This window comes from Lissotriton vulgaris, chromosome 1_1 (genome assembly GCF_964263255.1).
Source record: "Lissotriton vulgaris chromosome 1_1, aLisVul1.2, whole genome shotgun sequence".
NCBI classification, from domain to species: Eukaryota; Metazoa; Chordata; class Amphibia; order Caudata; family Salamandridae; genus Lissotriton; species Lissotriton vulgaris.
Genome location: NC_141685.1, coordinates 1,224,546,094 through 1,224,558,338, shown reverse-complemented (window position 1 = coordinate 1,224,558,338; position 12,245 = coordinate 1,224,546,094).

Sequence of the window (12,245 nt, the reverse complement as noted above, 5' to 3'; positions counted from 1 at the left end):
ATGTGTGAACCAAAGTGCCTCTCTAACATGAGCATAGGCATATCATAAACATTGCTAGGTTCTCCTGACTCACTCCCAATCTCAAGTACATCAAGACTTTCATATATACCTCTACCTTCAATGCCTATGTTGTGTAAAAGTATGGCTTGTTTGCGACAAGCAGAAAACTTTTCTCCACCTATTGCTATGAGGTAGGAATCAAAAATAAGTTTCCATCTTTTCCAAGGTAACACTGGATCACCTTTTTCAGTTAAAAAATGAGGAGGTTCAGATGAAGTAGACATGCTTCCAGTCAATAATTAATTAATTAATTAACTCTAAAGAATTATAGCATGTAACAATCCAGAAAGTCAGTTTGAACTGTCTATATCGCACAACACCCAAAAAAAATATATATATACTCTATTTTAAGATATGTGTCTTTAAATAGGGATTGTAATCAACAATGAGGCTAAAATCCTTCTGATGCAACTTGTATGATGTGATCATCAGCTTGAAGAATCCAAAAATAAAGTCACTCAAAAATGCTCCAAAAATTCACTTAGGCTTACCGTAATGTACAGATCATCGATCGTTTATGGAGGATAAAAATTCATATGCCCAAATTTGAACTAGAACTTTAAAAAAAAAATTAAAAAACGTATTTACGAGAAGTACTTGTTGCCAACTGTATGTAACCGGAGATTTTTCCGATATTCAAAATGGCTGCTATACTGTTTAGACGTCTTTTCCAGAGGAAGTTCACCTTGTTTCTGTAGCGCGCTGAACGTGGTTTCGGCAATGTTTCTATAGGCGATCGAGCGTCAATGACGTTTTACCTCGCTAGCTAGAGATCGCTCTCACGTACAACCAGTCGCTCGCGCTCCAGTTTAAATCCAATGGCTCAACTTCCAAAATGTCAAGATCGCCCAAATTCCATCTAAAAAAAAATACTCATGCTAAGCTTTCACTAATAATGGATACTCCGGCAGTAGCAGTATTTACTGTTTATCCTTCGCTCGTAGTATTATTCACTTTATCCTCGACATAGTTTGACAGTTAAACTTCAAGGTCCGAGGTCGAGACGAAAAAAAAATATTCTGTAGTACCTTCCGCAACTAGTTAGTCATTCAGAGGTGGTCGCCATATGTTTCCAATTTCCAGTCATCATCTCCACTCGTCATGAAGTAGTTCCGAGACAATAGGGATTGAAATAAGCGTGAGTTCGTCAAAATTAAAATATCAAATGTATTGTGTAGGGTTGTTCCAGCTTCATCGTCGCCAGTGATAAAAAGTACATTCTCCAGAAGCAAGTTAGCTTAAATCTAGGTTTAATTCAAGAGAATTAATTTACAACGCTAATGGACCTCGACCTAGCTGCAACTGCCAGATCACATTCCATGAGTGAACATTCAGTGGTAGAATGTAGAACATACCTATATCAATAATGACTATACTTAACCATTAACACTTCCTTCAACAGACTCTTGTCTCCCGTGGATACTGGATTTGTCTAGCGAAGAAACCTACACCTGTCTCCTGATCCCAGCGGATCTGAGACAGGGCAGAACTCTGCGCCCGACGCCCATGGCCCAAGTGAACCACTTACCCTGAGATATCTTCCTGATGATCCTGGCCGTGTCTTCACCAGTGGCTGACCTCTCCAAGGCTCCTCCTTGAAGCCTACATCCCTTGTTCGAAGGGTCCACCTGACCGCAACCGGACCCAGCTGAGGAAACCTGACAGCAAAATGCACCCCTGCGTTCTCCTTCCGCTAATTTGCGGGGCCGAGTCTATGGTGCCCAGGCACCACCCAGCTATCTAACTAACTTTCCCAACCATTGGTCGCTCTTGTCCACCCTCTTGGTCCAAGCCTGCAGTGTTTCTTCCCAACTAATGTACTCCATTGGTTTGCATTGGGAGTCTGACGCCTACTTTGCACCATGCACCCTGCCGCTTGAGAGCTACTAAAGGTGCACTATTGGTGTCTACTTGTAGCCCCCTTTGTGTCTTCCTTTGACCCCAGGTCCCTAACCCAGAAACTGCAGGTACCTACCTGTGACCAGGGCTCTTCATTGTACCCCCTGTCTCCATAGCACTACATTGGGCCCAACCTCTCCTTTGACCTCTGCACCCGGTCGCCCCTGTGCTGCTGTAAGTGTACTACCTTTACCTACCTGACCCCTGCCCTGTGTAAGTGCTTCCAGCCCGAGACTGAACTACAAAGCAGAGTACTTAACTATAAAGTCACTAACCTTGTTTCCTCCATAGGAATCCATTGAACTATAGCATTTCATTGCCTAGCATTGCATTGCTTTATCCCTGCAAACTCTGACCACTGTAATTGATTGACATTTACAGAAATCTTTCCCAAAACTGTAAAGTATTTATTGCATATACAAAACCATATTGCATTCTAAAAAAGCATTGCCAGTCTAACAAACAGTATAACTTACCTGCACTAAGTGATTCTTGGTTCTAGTAATACAAAATATCAAAGTAACAAGTTTGTATGCAACTAATTGGTCTTGATTCAATCTTTGAGTCTGTGACATAATTTCTTGCCAAGGTGTGTACAACAAATACTTAAAACTACCCTCTGATAAGCCGAGCTTCTGAGCCCAGCAACCACTATAGCTCCTATACATTTGGGGATCCTCTGGACTCTCTGCACACTATACCTTACTTTAGTATACTATATACAGAGCCAGCATCCTACAATCAGAACGTCTGGAGGTGTTGTATGGATAAGGAATCATGTATGGCATAAGGCCACATAACCAGAGACATTCAACAACAAATTGACCAAGTTCCCTATGGCAATTATTTTTAACGTAAACGTGGACTATAAGTTACAATCCTTTTTTGTATAAACAAATTTCTCCCCTATATATTATGGGTAGGTACTCACCAGGAAAGCCCATTGTTATCATCATTGGCGGTTATAACTCCAAAAATAAATGAATGTGTCCAAACATTCATTTATTTTTGGAGTTATGACCGCCAATGATGATAACAATGGGCTTTCCTGGTGAGTACCTACCAGGTATCCCGATGGTGGTTCGCCCGTGAGGGGTCATTTCTTCTTTTCACATTTTTCACGTGTCACTTGTGAGTACTGAGAGCTGAAAATACTTTGAGGTTATCAGCTCCGGTTTTTTGTGAGCATTCAGAAAGACTGTCTTTTGTGTTTGGGAGGAAGACTTTTTTATTTAATAGGCAAGAGAAACGTGTGACTTGCTACCCATAATATATAGGGGAGAAATTTGTTTATACAAAAAATGATTGTAACTTATAGTCCACGTTTACGTAAAAAATATTTGCCATAAGGAACTTGGTCAATTTGTTGTTGAATATTATATGAGTGGAGGGCGACCACGTTTTCCTAAAACATTTCCCTCTTTGCTCCTTGTTGATTACACATAACCAGAGACATCAAGAGAGTTCTGTACCTCTCCACATCTAAAAGGAATCTGATGAATCTCAAAGTGGGTTAACTAATTAAAATACACAACAAACATTCAAGATATATGATCTCAAACACATCGCAGTACTTTTCCAGGCCCCAGAAAAGAACCTTGAACACTACTCCAATATTCAAGTCTCCGTTTCCACAGCATGCTTGTGTTCCTCTTTTCATCTGATAGTACCAACTGGTAAAACTCCCTTTGTTCCGCATTAAAATGATTTGACCTTGTCAGTTCTTCCTCACCTCACTACCTTAGAAAAACAATAGGGCTCATCACGATGGCGGGCGAACATCAGTCTGCCCGCAAACGTTGCAGTGCTGGGACCACCCGCCAGACGTGCAGCGGTCCCACCACACATCTCAGAATGCGCCAGCCAGCCCTGAACATTGCGGACGGTAGTGCTAGATGATGCACCATTCGCAATGTCACATTGGCATGCACTGCATTTCCCTGCACTGCGTGGCAGGAACCATGGCAATGCAGGGGAATACCATGGGTACCCCCACAGTGCAGCAACACCCCCCAAACAAGAGGGGCCCACAAAGGGCTACCAAATCCAATCCCTGCTAGCCTTTCCATCGCAGCATCACCACCATGGAAAGGCCTCTTTCGAGCGACATCCTAATTTGGTGGACGGTGCCTGCTAGGCACCACCACCATTTTACGAGACCTGCACCGTCCGCCAGGCAATCGGTACAATTGCCTTTAGCGGTGAAGCTGCTTAGGGACTTTGTGTCCGCCGCTGTACACACCGCCATCCTAATTGGGCAGTAGGTAATATCCTTAGTGATGACGGAAGGACCACCACTGCCAGCCCGGAGGTGGCAGTCCTTATGCCATCCTAATGACCCCCCCCCAAGTTTTTTTACTCACTGATGAATGCCTTTGGTCTGCACTTGCAGAGATGAAAACATGTAGTAAAACAACTTTCATGTTACTTTTATATGTCTAAACTATAAGCTTAAGGCCTACAATCATGCTTACTTAACATTTCTCTTTAAATGCATATTAATTCTACAACCTATATATAATCCCAAAAAATGAAGTTTTTAATAAGAAGAATAAAGCTATATTATACTCTGTACTCTTATATGCAGCACAATAAACAAATATATTGTATTAATAAACAGAAATGACAACTGGTTGCAATTTATAAAGAAAGCATTGAACACACATGATTCATGCTTACTAATCCCTGGTGAATGCATTGCGTGAAATGCATTTTAGCGCACTATCTTACAATCTAAACCTTTGGAAAATTAATATAGACAATCCAAATGTTTCTTAAAAGGAAGAATTTTAATATGCACACAAACACACACACACACACACACATGTATATCTAAAACACACAACGAATGCATCTTCTATATACCTTTCGTGCACTATATTTCATTGATATTATTGCATCACAGTAGTACCTGTGGCCAAATGTAAATAAATATGTGGTCTAACCAAAAGTAAAAGGATGCAACCAAAATGATGCTTCTCCAGACTCCTTTGTGGATCCCACAACTGCAAGAAGTTTGCTGCGAGTGCTGCAGCACGCCTTGGAAAGTACATTTTCAGACTAGGTCTTGTTAATCGGGCCGACAATATTTACTCTGTAAAGGCTGTATTAACAATTTGCTGCGCTTCCGGCTTATCCCGAATAAAGTGTGATGCATTGCTCAGTGAGGTGCATTTAGATGGCTGGAAATAGTTCTGAGAGAAGTTGGAGCTCATTCAGCCGGACTGCTGGCCTCTTCTGTGATAAATGCTTCCTTTTCCCTTTATGGCTCCCGTAACGGCTCCCTTTAGCCTGCACATCCAAAATCCGCTTCTGATGGAGGCAGTGTGGGAAGTGAGCAGGGAGGGGCAAGGCCATGAAACCTGTCAGCTTCTGTTTTATTGGATTTGGAGTAATACCGACCGCGGTAGAAGCTTTCCATAGACAAAGCATTCATGTATATCAATATATCTGAGCTCTTCCTACCGAGCACTATTAACGTAAGACGCGCAGATCAGACTGGCTGCACAGCTTATAAATAGATATCCGTAAAGATTGTAGTTGAAGCGCAGTAGAATCCCATTAAGTCACCGCCTGCTACGCGTTTGCAGTGGTAAGGGCCATTATTTCTGCCGAAAGATGTATGCGATCCCTGACTCTTTCGCGAAGTTTATTGTCTACTATCACTGATGGTTAATTTGGTGGCTCCGAGCTCCGCAGCGCGGATCCTGTCTTGTGTGCTGCCGGGAAAACGCAAGACCAGTCCTGAAGCAGAATATATCAGTACAATGTACTCAAATAGGCGGCCCTAAATCAGTCACTTTCATCTAAAGTGCATCACAGATTTGTTACTTACATTTGCTCCAATGCAGGCAGCTACATTCGCTCCATAAGCGATATTTTACAGAAAATAACAAGCCGAGTTTCCTTTGCTAGGATAACCCGAGAAATAGCGGACAAGCTAACATTAGGCTTATCTTAAGCGGTCTATGAACTTTCTTGAGTGCAGATCAAGAGTTGGAGTGATATCAGTGGCTCAATCATGGAGGATAAAAAGTAGAGTACACTACATTCGATCTTGGGGGAAATGTAGGTCTTGGGGAATCATTTTGCCAATCCTTACTCAAGAACTCACACAGTTTAGGCAATAACCTAAATTTCCTTCTCACTGTGTAGCTCTGTGACAAGCCATAGTATATACCAATACTTTATCCATATTCCTCTGAAAGGATATTACTAACAATGTTTTGGGACAATTCATGTAACTCGATAGTTTCCTTTTCATCTGACTCGGATGTTTTAAAAATGTCAGACGACTAGAAAGCAAGAATTGGGTTATTTTTCACCAGAGGGTTCTGAGGTAAAAGGAACAGCTATCAAGTGGTTTATGATATCACCTGGAAACAGGAGACTGTCTATCCCTTTCTCTTCCCCACAATACATTTGAAGGAAAAGAGGACTATCCAGTGGTCGAAGTGGGGGAAACAAAGTAGGGGAACTGTTGGTGGAGAATCAGGGGGCGGGAATAACTGAAGATTGGATCAGTGGGCAGAGTCAGGGGTCTTGCTAGAAATAGCAAAACATACCAATTTTTAGTACGTTTAGCATCTCACAGACCAGTTACAGCTTAAAATGTTATTTATTTCAAACAATGGTTAAACATGTTTATTTGAGGTTTAATTCAGGATAAAGCAAACACTCGTAGGGAATGCAGGTTTATGTAAAGCGTGCACCGTATGCAAAATCAGTCTTGATCCTATGCCCAATTGGAACACTCCAGGGACTGGAAACAATCATCCTAGGACCTAGGGCCATGCCGTCCAGAACAGAAGTAAAGGCAGAATGCATTCATGGGACCTGCAGACCTGCGACTTTGAGTTGAGGAGAAGTTGTATTGTGCAGAGATGGGTTTGGGTCCATGCCGGGGAAACTCCCAGGAGAACCCTTGCTGAGGCAGAGGTTCCGGTGTTGTGCCAGAGGCTAAGCTCTCCTCTTGATGGTTCAGAGACACGCTTGCCATAAGTGGATTGGAAGCTGTGTGACTCAGAAAATGCTTTGTCAAGGCAGAGGATCACCCAGCTCTTCAGAGTAGGTGCTGTGTGTTCGCCGTTTGTTCTGCCTCTTCATGGCCTTTCGATTAGTCCCAAATTTGGTGGCGCAATCTAATCCCAAGTCTCTTGTGTTATTCAATGTGTTTCCAGTTTAGGGTAGTCAGTTTTTTTTAAATAAACTAGTTTGTGTGCCTGTAGATATAAGGAAAGGGGAGGAGGTTGTGGGCACTGCAGAGTAGGGTCGCCAACTGGTATGGGTGCAAATTCAGGATGGTGAGTGTAAGAGTTCAGGACAAGGGGTCAAAATTCAGCACAAAAATTCAGGACAGGAGGTCATAATTCAGGACACGCATTTGGGGCAACAGGTATGCTTTACAGACACATCAGTGGATGTCATGCAATAGTATATAAATAAATAGGCAAGGAACATGAGTACAAGTCACTTCTCTTGCCCTGTCACTTCTCCTACACCATCAACGCTCCTTCCCTGTCATTTCCCCTGCCCCATCACTGCTCCTGCCTGATCACTGCTCCTGCCCCATTCACTGCTCCTGCCCCGTTCACTGCTCCTGCCTTGTCACTGCTCCTGCCCAGTCACCTCTCCTGCCCAGTAACCTCTCCTGCCCAGTCACCTCTCCTGCCCAGTCACCTCTCCTGCCCAGCCACCGCTCCTGCAGAGTCACCTCTCCTGCCCAGTCACCTCTCCTGCCCAGTCACCTGCCCGTCATGTCACCTGCCCGTCACGTCATCTGCCTGTCACATCACCTCCCCATCACTTCTCCTGCCCCATCTCTTCTCCCGCCCCGTCACTTCTCCTGCCCTTTCACTTCTCCTGCACTTTCACTGCTCCTGTCCTGTCACTGCTCCTGCCCCGTTCACTGCTCCTGCCCGTTCACTGCTCCTGCTCTATTCACTGCTCCTGCCACGTTCACTGCTCCTGCCCCGTTCACTACTCCTGTCCATTCAGCGCTCCTGCCCGATTACCGCTCCTGCTCATGCCTAACCACTTTTCCTGCCCCCTCACCTCTCCTGTCCCATCACCTCTCCTCCCCCGTCACTTCTCCTGCCCCATCACCACTCTTGCCACGTCACCACTCCTGCCCCGTCACAACTCTTGCCCTGTCACCTCTCCTTCCCCGTCGCTTCTCCTTTCCAGTCACTTCTCCTGTTCCGTCACTTCTCCTGTCCCGCCACTTCTCCTGTCCCGTCACTTCTCCTGTCCCATCACAGTTCCTGCCCTGTTCACTGCTCCTGCCCCGTTCATTACTCCTGCCCCACTTACTGCTCCTGCCCATTTAGCGCTCCTGCCCGATTACCGCTCCTGCTCATGCCACTTCTTCTGCCTCGTCACCTCTCCTGCCCCATCACCTCTACTGCCCATCACATCATCTGTCCATCACGTCATCTGCCTGTCATGTCACCTGCCCGTCACTTCTTCTGCCCCATCACTTCTCCTGCCCAGTCACCTCTCTTGCCCCGTCACTTCTCCTGCCCGTCACTTCTCCTGCCCTGTCACTTCTCCTGTCCTGTCACTTCTCCTGTGCTGTCACTTCTCCTGTGCTGTCACTTCTCCTGCCCAGTCACCTCTCCTGCCCCATCACTTTTCCTTTCCTGTCGCCTCTTCTGTCCCATAACTGCTCCTGCCAGTTCACTCTGTGTACAACATTGAAAAACTACACAAGGTGGCAAGTTCCCTACAGTACTCTGTTTGGGGAAAGTTCCTCTGTAATCACTAACTCATCTCACCAGCACATGCAATGCTGAAGGCAGGCAGCGGGTGGGGGCATTGTCATTCCAAAGGGGATAATCGGTCTCAATTGGAATGACAATGGGCCTGCCCAAGGTCTGTGAGAGCTCAGGGAGGGGCTGCTGCAGCCTCTGGAATTTAACAGGGAAGTGCGAGCCATCCCCTGGCACCACACAAGCTGAAATGAAAAATGTATCGTTTCAATTACGACTATTCTTGCCGTCCCGGGATGCTTTTTTGAAAGAAAGAAGTAGGGGAACGGACTGAAAACATTTTTAAAAGTAGGGGCATGCCGTGCCCTGCCGGTCCCACCCACTTCTACCACTGGGACTATCATGCTTCCTGCACTCTACCCACATCCCTAGCCTGATTCTCTTCCTCACAAACAAAATACCTGGCTATCTAGCCAATCTGCTGAGGGGAAATGTCCATGAATTTATGTCACATATTACTAGCAAGCATTTGCAATGCAATCGGTCTCGCCCATGGGACCTTATACGTATTTAGCTATGCAGCAGATTTATGCTGCATAATTTGCATTTCTTGACACATAATTTAGTAAACCCTGCCACATAATTTGGTCCTCCCTTGCTGCATAATTCCAGTGGTCCTGGTGTTGCATTGTGTATTTATGCGTTTCTATAGCACACAGCTGTCATTAGGATTGTGGAGCTTTAAGAAACACCCACATTCAAACCGTTTTAAGTTTTTTTAATAGACGTGCCCTGATTTCACTCAGTAAGCACAAAGCCGGTTTTTACACTCAACTTGGTTTCCTATGCGCTGAGTTATATACACATGAGACGAGCAATAGCACATGTGTAACTGGGACGAAGATACATAGATGGCTATATAATCATTCGGATGCTATCTAGACACGTAGGGTCAGATTTATGTTAACTGGCGCATCCCCAGGGATGCGCCAGTTAACGTGCGCCACAGTGCGCCACAGCTCCGCCACCCATGGTGCGCCGCATTTATAATGCGTCGCACCATGGTGCAAAAACAGCACAGATGCGTGACGCATCTGTGCCGGAAATGTGGCGCATTGCTGGAGTTGCGTCGCAAGCGCGACGCAGCTCCAGCAAGGCTCGGGGGTACACCATCTGCACAATGCTGCGTCAAGACCTACGCCTGCTTCAAGCAGGCGCAGGGTTTTGACGCAGCATTGCCCTGAAAGTGACTAAGTGAAATCTCATAGATTTCACTCAGCCACTTTCAGGAGGCGTTCCTGCGCAGGAACGCCCCCCCCCTGCGCAGGAACGCCTCCTTTTGGCGCAGTGCTTTACAACGTGACGCATCTCCTAGATGCGTCACGTTGTAAATAGGGCGCATTGTTTGCGCCGCAGTTGCGTCAAATAAAGTGACGCAATTGCGGCGCAAAGAGGCGCAACGACCTCATAAATCTGCCCCCTAATACCTTGTAATGTAAGTGAAAACCCACTATCCAGCTCTCCCATTAACATGATCATTTAGCCCTGATGGGCTGCACCTCGGGCCCCTGGCCTATAAGCTGTGGATTAGGATGGCTGGCTGCGAGCGCCACCTCTCGGCAGGAGTTTAGAGAGCAGTTAGCTGTGCCAGCTCACTCGGTGCACGCGATGTCTGTGCATTGGATACCGGGATGAGCTTCTCACCCAGTAACCCAGCCTCTCTTTCCGTGTGATTTTCGGTACTTTTAGCTTTCTTTTCCAAAATACAGAAGTGCGCGTCCCATGACGCAGACAAAAAACAGGTCCAGTGGAGCTGCTCACACCTGAAGATTACAAGAGACGATTTGAGGATTGTGTGGGACCGGCTGTGTGAAGCGAGGTAGTGCTCCAGGGTCTTGACAGAGGTAGTAAGCACTATATAAATACCCATACAATACCCCACAGCCAGGGGCGTAACACTGGCCTCTGCAGCCCATGCAGTGCCGGAGGCCCCTGAACTGATAGGGCCCCCTCAGCACAGTACTCAGGCCTGATAGTTCTGGATTAAATCCGGACGAGGCCCTCTCTGTGCTCCCTGGAGGGGTGTCCTTCAACTTTCATTACGCCACTGCCCAGGGCACCACACCGGGCACTGCTGTGGTCTTGAAAAGATAGTTAAAGCAGGCAGAAGCGCTCTGTCTGCTGAGGGAAGGATGGCTCATGGGTTCACACAGGAACCTCACGGACCATCTCTCAGACACCTCACAAGATAAGATCCCTCCAGCACTGCTTCCCCAGCTCAGAAGTGCACTCGCCCCTCACCCACTACCCACCCTTTCCTCATCATCCACACAGGACCCCAACGGGTGACTGGAGGGAAGAGGGTAGAGAGACAGCAAGGTCGCTCCTGTAACACCCAGCAAGGTGGTCTGGGTGAAACCGCAGCTCATGTATGAAGGTTACCCCTGGGCACCAGTGAGAAGTGGTGTCCAGTAGCAGTCATTGCTTTGTTAAGTTGCGTGTTGTCCCCTGAGGTACATCGGCGTAACACAACCCCCGGCAGCCCCTGTGGTGCAGGAGGCTACCGAGCCTTCAGGACCCCAACCCTTCTTGTGGGCCCCTTTAAGCCAAAAGTCAATTAATATATGTAAGTTATGGGAGACTCGAGGACTCCTCTTCATATTTTGCAGAGGAAGGGGGGTCATTTTGCTTTGGGCCACTGCTGAGGGGCACTTCGTTCTAAACCATAACACTGCACCCACCCGGCTATACCCCCAACTTGCCTTTCTATAGAGACAGGGAGTGAACACTACATGCACAGCAGTGCATGGCGCTGAATTTGCAGCACCAGCCGTACACATGCACATGTTGAAACCAGAGACCTCGGGCAGCAGCCAGTATTACTGGCCCAGTGGCCCCCTCACTGCAGCGCAGAGAAAGACAGACTCGTCCACAGTGATCAGTGCATGAAATTAGAAAAGAGCCTGTCCTGCTGCTGAGATCACTACAGTCAGAGTAAACAAGCACTTGTGTGAGACTTGAAATGCAGTGCACAACCAAAGACCCTGCCGCCAAGACCCACATGTAAGCCACAGCGATCCTTGAAAAACCCTGCACCATCAAAGGCATTGCCATCTTCACTGCAGCACCACTGACACTGCTGTTTGCACCGTACCAAGACAGACACTGCCAGCAAGGCGCTAGTGCCTTGAAGTACACAGCACCGCCACAGATGCTGCAGCCCAGGCATATGTGTTCCTGAACACATAGCTATGGAAACAAGCATTTGCAATGCAATAGGACTTGCATTTTGCACGAGACCTATTGCACTGCAAACAGGAGTGCGGAAGGGCAAAGGGCAGCAGGATGAGAAGGCTCGAACAACTGGAGTGCAGGCGGGTGTGGGGGTGGGAAGGTATGGGAAGAAAATAGTGCTCACAATCTAAATAACACATACCATGCAACACTTGAAGTAAAGGGGCCAGTAGCCATGGAAGGATACAAATGACGACATGGCCGTCATAAGGAGGGACTAACAGCCTATAAACCAATCAGAAGGCAGCATTTAGAAAGGACAAAGACACAAGCTAATAAAAA